The following is a 7,852-nucleotide window of genomic DNA, read 5'->3' as shown; positions in this document are numbered from 1 at the left end:
GTGCCACTAGCAGGTCCCCTGGTTCACATGAGTCCCTACACTAGATCAACACTGTGTCAGTCAGCGACCACAAACCCCGCAAAGCAATCGCAAGGAAGGGAGGCCATAGAATGGCCCTGCAACCCCACTGTCACAGGACCAAACTCCAAGGACCCCCCCAAACCCAGCAGGCGCCGCTGGCGGAGAAAGCTGCCGCCAAGCAACACAAGTGAGAACACGGTCAAGGCCATTCTACCTGCAGGAGCAATGGTGAGTAGTAAGACCATGTTCACACTTGTGTTGCTTAGTGGCAGCTTTCTCCGCCGGCAGCGCCTGCTGGGTTTGGAGGGGCCCTTGGGGTTTGGTCCTGTGACATTGGGATTGCAGGGCCATTCTATAGCCTCTCTTCCCCGCCTGCGCTCGCTTTGCGGTCGCTGACCAACACAGTGTTGAGTTAATGTAGGGACTCATGAGATACAGGGGACCTGCATGTGGTACATGAGGCAATATTGTTTGATCAAATTATATACCAACATCCTGGCGTTGGTTTTTAAATGTAGCCGAGAGGCATTAGTGTCAGGTGTGAGGTGCAGCGCTCCTTTCTCTCCATGTTGTATATTACTATATTAGTTGAGATAAGAATTTAAAGAGGAACTCTCAGCATGTTAGATGAATTTAACCTGCTGCTGGCTCCCTATTGTGCAGGAGGCGCTGAGGAGGAAGGTATATCTCTTACCTTCCTCCTCTTCACCGTTCCTGTGCACTGATAGTTCCCCTTTAAGGGTATATTCACACTCGAGAACAACATGACAAGGTGTGTTTAAAGTTTATAACCAACACCCAAAGTAGCAGGCAGGCCCATTATGTGCTCTATATGCCATAACTATATCCAGTGGTATATCTAGTAGTATAATAAAGAAACAGGAGAAAGCCGCACATCCAAAATATGAGGCGGGTGCTTGATGCTTGATAATGACCTAGTGAGTAGGTCGAAACGTCGCATCTTTTGTATTTTTCGTACTTTTGGAATACAATCACTTTTTTCACGTATGCTTGTGTGCTGCGGAATATCTCGACATAGTAGTATAATAATCCGTCTCCCTAAATAATAAGGTCAGGTTACATACCTTAAATATTTTATAAAACTTAAAATACCAATGCAAATTCCAAAAGGTATCAACAAAATGAAGGCAGAATTAGGCTGGGACTATACCCCTCTATCTCTGGTCCCAGAGCTGCGGTGACATTCACATCTGCTTACAAGGTGACGCATCTGTGCAGATGGCTGCTAGATCACGTGATCAAAAAAATACAATGGTAGGATTTCAAAGCCTAGTTGATCCCAAGAGATCCCAAGCACATCTCTAAGCTATTTACATCTTAAAGGGGACGAGCAGCAGCAAACAAAGCAAGAAGGCTACACAGCCGGTAGAGGTGGCCTCCTTTATAAGTGACCACTTCATTTGCTAGCATAGATGGATTGTTAAAACTACACCTAGAATGGAAAGTCTAGGAGTGACTCTAAAATTTTTTATAACTCATTCTTAAAGGGATTGTCCAGCAAAAATCTTTTTCTTTTGCATCAACTGGTGTCAGAAAGTTATATAGATTTGTAATTTCCTTCTATTAAAAAAATCTCAAGTCTTCCCATACTTATTAGCTGCTGTATGTCCTGCAGGAAATGTTTTATTTTCAGTCTGAAACAGTGCTCTCTGCTGCCATCTCTGGCCAAGACAGGAACCCTCCAGATCAGTAGAGGTTTTCTATAAGGATTCCCATAGAAAACCTCTCCTGCTGTGGATAATTCCTGTTTTGGACAGAGGTGGCAGCAGAGAGCACTGTGTCAGACTGAAAATAAAACAACATTTCCTGCAGGACATACAGCAGCTAATATGTATGGGAAGACTAGAGATTTTTTAACAGAAGTAAATTAAAAATCTATATCACTTCCTGATACCAGTTGATTTGAAGGAATTTTTTTTTCCGCTGAATAACCCCTTTAACTGAAAATTCTTTTTAAGGGTTTTTCTTATAAACAAAACTTGTCACCTATAGAGTGTCTGACTGCTAGACCCCCACCATCAAAGTGACGTAAGTGCTGCCACTCTATTCTACGACCGGGGACTAATGCAGACAGACAAGTAACTCTGTTGTACCTATGTTACTTCTGATCTCGGCCCTTTAACCCTTTAGACTGTAATAGTGCAGGTAGTCTATATACAAAGGCAAACTTATCTGTCATGTGTATTTGCCTATTAGACCCTGCTAACCAAAACTGGTGGCACTGAAAATATTCATCCAAAAAAAAAAAAAAAAAAAAAAAAAACTTAAAGGGAACCTGTCACCACAAAAATGCTACCTAAGCTATTGGCATCATGTTACAGAGCAGAAGGAGCTGAGAAGATTGATACATACTAGAGATGAGCGAACCGGGTTCGGGTTTGAGTCGATCCGGACCCGATCGTTCGGCATTTGATTAGCGGGGGCTGCTGAAGTTGGATAAAGCCCTAAGGTTGTCTGGAAAACATGGATACAGCCAATGACTATATCCATGTTTTCCACATAGCCTTAGGGCTTTATCCAACTTCAGCAGCCCCCGCTAATCAAATGCCGAAAGTTCGGGTTCGGGTGGACTCGAGCATGCTCCAGGTTCGCTCATCTCTAATACATATCTTTTTGGTAAAAGATTTAGTATAACTTGTAATTTACTGATTCAACTCTCTGATGTTTCAGTGCTAAAGAGTCCAGTCCATTCAGTGACACCGCCCACTGGACTCCTTAAAGGGGTACTCTGGTGGGGGGGCTATTTTGGGATCTGGCCGGGGATGAGGTGGCTGAGGGAAAAGACGTCCACTCACCTCCCCGAATCCAGCGGTGGGTCCCGTATCACAGCGCTCCGGTCCCCGGTAGCTTCCTGGTGTCTGACGCGGGTTCGAGGCGTGACGTCTCAAGCCAGTCAGTGACAGAGGCGGGATCTAAGCAGACTTGAAACGGATCCCTCCTCCCAGGCCAGATCCCAAAATAGCCCCCCTGCTGGAGTACCCCTTTAACACAGAATGATCAGAGATTTCAATCAACATGTTACAGGTTATACTGAATCTTTTCCTACAAAGATATATATCTCAATCTGCTCAGCTTTTCCTGCTCTATAACTTGACTAGATTGCATTGTCGTGGTGACAGGTTCCCTTTAACAGGCTATTATGCAACATTAAAAAAAAAAAACAAATCCGTGACTTGCTGTTGAGCAACTTTGTTACAGTTGTGATTTGAAGACAGCAAAGAAGTCTTATGGTGTTACACAGAGAGATTGATCTGACAGGTTTTTGAAGCCAAAGCCAGGAATGGATTTGAAAAGAGCAAAAATCTCAGTCTTTCCTTTATGAACTGTTCCCTGTTTATAGTCTATTCTTGGCTTCAAAAATCTGTCTCTATGTAAATGCACCCTAATGCAAGTCGGTCACAGCATTAAGGTAATGACAGGTTCCCTTTAAAGGGGTTATCCAGCGCTACAAAAACATGGCCACTTTTCCCCCTACTGTTGTCTCCAGTTTGGGTGGGATTTTGAAACTCAGTTTCATTGAAGTAAATGGAGCTAAACTGCAAACTGCACCTGAACTGGAGACAACAGTAGGGGGAAAAGTGGCCATGTTTTTGTAGCGCTGGATAACCCCTTTAAAGGCATTGTCACAATGCAACATATCCTAAGGGGTTAACAAGTTTTCAAAACCTGCGTCTATATGTTGACCACTACATGTGGGGACAAGGATCACAGAAGACGCCGAGCAGAGCGGAGTAATGTAATGAGTCACTGGGCAGATCTCCACATGTGGTGGTTTCCGCTATAGTATGTGCAGGTGACAGCTGCCCATTCCAGTATTACGGCTGGTATAATACATGCAGAGGAGGCGAGATAATTATACCAACCCTATTATTACATCCAATTACCTGGGTGGAGGCAAATTCTGCATCTATTTTTTGCGGATAGGATTTTTAAATGGTTTAAATGGCCGGACTATTAGGGCTTGTGCTTGTAAAGTGTCATTTAGAAAAAAAATTTCAAAAGTTTTAAATGTTCAAGGTGGGATCGCTAAGACCGTGAACGATCTGTAGATAGAAGCACGTGCTAACATGGCTGACCACCATCTCCGTTTAGGTTAGGGATGGGGAACCTTCGGCCCTCCAGCTGTTGCAAAAACTACAATTCCCATCATGCCTGGACAGCCAAAGCTAAAGCTTTGGCTGTCCAGGCATGATGGGAATTGTAGTTTTTGCAACAGCCGGAGGGCCGAAGGTTCCCCATCCCTGGTGTAGGTACATGGACAGCCAGGAAGTGAAGCGTGCTACCACAATATATCGGCCAGGGTTTGAGCACTCAAAAACTATACTTTTTCCTCCGTATCCGGCCCCAGCTTCCTTGTTATGAATAGAGATGCGGGTACAGCACATGACCCAGGACTCTATTCATTTGTATGGAGGTCCCAGAGAGGGGTACACCGGAAGAGAGCTGTACTCGGCTCTCTGTCACCTCCATAGTAATGAATAGAGCCCTGGGTCACATGCTGTACCCGCGGGCATTATTTATAACAAAGAGGCCGGGACCCAATAGGGAGATCAGCAGGGGGGTATGTAGGGCGGACCCCCTACATTCTCTTAATTTTTACTTATGGACAGGATAGGGGGAAAGTAAGAGATCGCGGGGGTCTGACAACCATAGCCCACACCGATTTCGATATCGGGCCCCAGCTTCTTTGTTATGAATAGAGCCACGGGTATGGGAAGTTAATTTTTCCTCCGCAATTACCGCCGCACTACGGACATGTGAATGAGGCCACATGAGATGGAATAGAAGCAGAGTTTACATGAGCAGAATACCAGCCAACTGACAGAAAGTTCGGGTTCACACAAGCCTGATCACTTTCCCATGGAATCCCGCTGCCTGAAAAACATGGATACAGCCATAGGCCCCAGGGCTGCATCCACCTTCTGCAGGCAGCGGGTTACAATAGTCAGGTTCGTGCAAACTTTCTGTAAGTTGACTCATCTCTACATTTTACACATCTCATAGACAACTCTGTGGAAGTTCTCTACAGGGAAGTTGACGGGATTATAAAATCAATAGCATGTCAATTTCTGTCGCGGCTTTCATCCTTTTCTATATAGCAGGAGCGAAATCTGTGATGAGTCTGCAGCAAAATCCATAAGTAATATATGGGATTCTTCCTGCAGGTTGGCAGCAGAGATACCCTATCCCCAAGATAGAACACAAGATAATGGGGAAGATTTCTCAAACATGGTTTAAAGTAGAATTGTCTTAGTTGCCCCTAGCAACCAATCAGATTCCACTTTTAATTTTTCAAAGAATCTGTGAGGAATGAAAGGTGGAATCTGATTGGTTGCTAGGGGCAACTAAGACAATTCTACTGTACACCAGTTTGATAAGTCTACCCCATAATCTATAAAATATAGATTAAGGCTCCTGCACACTGGACAGCAGTATGGAGGGCCACATAAGATATTATCCCCTAGAGCAAAGATGAGAACCTCCAGCTATTGAAAAACTACTATTCCTATCATGCCTAGACAGCCAACGGCATGATAGGAGTTGTAGTTTTGCAACAGCTGGAGGGTCACAGGTTAATATATCTCTTAAAAGGGTATTCCACTCAAACATAACTTTTGATATGTTGCTTCCCATGGTGAGACTTAACAATTCCTTCCATACTTGTTATTATCTATTCAGTCTCCTTCTCCCAGTTCTGAGCTGCTGCTTTCTGCTGAAGACACAAAAATCTGTGTGTGAGCTTTTCTCTCCGTCTTCCCCTGCCTTTTGAGACAGCTGATGTAAACAAGTCCCTGACTGGCATTCTCTGCAACTGTGTAGCTCCTTTGTAATACAGGGAGGTTTATTCAATTTCTGAGGCCAAGTTGCTAATGAACTCACTGTGATTATCTCTCCCGGCATTACAAAGAAGCTACAATGTTGCAGATAAAGACAGCCAGGGACTTGTTTGTCTCAGAAGGGGAGGGGGAGGCAGAGAGAAAGGCTCACACACAGTTTTTGTATTTTCAGCAGAAAGCAGCAGCTCAGAACTGGAGGAAGGAGACTGAAGAGATAATAACAAGTATGGATGGAATTGTTAGTCTCACCAGCAACATATCAAAAGTTATGTTTGGGTGGAATACCACTTTAATATTAGCTAGAATCACCAGAATTTGTACCCACTTTAGATTCATATATTGAATATCCCTTTAAATGATATATAAATCTTTCAGTTATCACTTTTCAATAACGCAGAATATTTGATGATCCGGCACCTATAAACTCCCATTCATGCTGCAATAAAGGAAATGTTACTCTCTCTATAGCACAGATATAGCCTACAATGAGCAATGTCAACTCACAAGACTGTTTAAGGGTGCGTTCACACCTACAGGATCCGCAGCAGATTTGATGGTGCAGATCTGATGCTGTGTTCAGTTATTTAAATTAAATCTGCTGCGGATCTGCATCAGAAAATCAGCTTCGGATCCGGTAAGTGTGAACGTACCCTAAGGCTCATTTCCCCGACATATGTGCACGACATAAAACCCTGACATGCCAACATATACAGTGGCCCACAGTATAGGACTAGGGTTCATAGGACCCACCACATGACAACAGGTTATGTGCAAATATTACTCCTTTCAGACCTTCACAGATTTACAGTGATTCATGCAAAACAGGTGCAAATCAAAGCTAAATGTGTGTGCGTATATATATATATATATATATATATATATATATATATATATATTCTGGAGATCCATTTGTTCCCTCCTATGTCAGCCCAAGCCTATCAGCATCTTCCATATCTTCCTAAGCAAGAAAACCCCAATACTAGGTAGTGTACATATTATAATGTATAATGCATGCACGTCCCTATACAGTGCAATGTATACAGTCAGTCTATAGGTTTCTATCATCATAGTCTGCATAGGATCCAGGAAATATATAGTGAATAACTATATAACTATTCAATCTGTATGTGAAATCACCAAAGGACATAATGAATGGAATACAAAAACTATAAAATGTTCAATTACACTGGATCCTATAGGATAGAAGAGCTGCACAGGAAAGCCCATTGACTTCTATGTCTGGGAGCCCTGCATGCAGTGTGCAGCTGTATAGCAGGACTCAGTGGGAGCCCCAGCTAGTTGTCATGTATCTGTCTATCTGTATACAGATGCTATATACCCCAGCAGCAGCTCCACACATCACTGTGCACTGACCTGACTGCAGCCCGAGCAATGAGGCTTCACTCCCTATGGGCTGTCATGCTGCTGCTTTCCAGGGGTAGGGTCGATGCTAGCTCCTAGTAAGCTGAAGGACCTGGTGATGTCATAATCATGTGATTAGTCACATGGTCAGAAGGAGGCGGAGTCAGCCCTGGGCTGTGTAATGTGACGTGTCTGCAGCTGAGGAGCAGGTGCAGAGCTGTGTGTGCAGTCATGTGTATGGAGTGTAAGCTCCTGGGACCAGGGACATGGGGATCTCTTTAAAGGGGTACTGCAGAAAATATCTATCAAATCAACTGGTGACAGAAAGTGTCAGAGATTTGTACTGTACCTCTATTAAAAAATCTCCAGTCTTCAAGTACTTATCAGCTGCTGCATGTCCTGTAGAAAGTGCTGTATTCATTGCAGTCTGGAGAGCAGGATAGGTTTTCTTTTTTTTTTTCCCAAATCTTTATTGAAATTTTTCAGTTTTTATGACAAGACATTAAGAAATGCAGAGAGAAAAGGGGAATCCCACACTTTTAAATAGGAATCATGTGAGAAATTCCGCCAACTAAGGCTGGGTTCACACTGCGTTTTTTTCATCTGTTGAA

At 43.5% G+C, this 7,852-nt stretch overlaps 1 protein-coding gene across 1 annotated transcript in view; it reads right to left on the bottom strand.

Moving 5' to 3' along the window:
* CCDC134 (coiled-coil domain containing 134) overlaps positions 1–7,339 on the bottom strand; it is a 16,439-nt gene extending 9,100 nt beyond the window's left edge. The window contains exon 1 of the mRNA XM_069968931.1: positions 7,254–7,339. The gene's annotated coding sequence lies outside the window, so the exon portion shown is untranslated. The remainder of the gene's footprint in view (positions 1–7,253) is intronic.
* Positions 7,340–7,852: the final 513 nt, after the last annotated feature.

Source organism: Dendropsophus ebraccatus, chromosome 4 (assembly GCF_027789765.1).
Source record: "Dendropsophus ebraccatus isolate aDenEbr1 chromosome 4, aDenEbr1.pat, whole genome shotgun sequence".
NCBI lineage: Eukaryota > Metazoa > Chordata > Amphibia > Anura > Hylidae > Dendropsophus > Dendropsophus ebraccatus.
The sequence above is the reverse complement of the archived record's forward strand: the minus strand, read 5'-3'. Positions and strand labels throughout refer to the sequence as shown.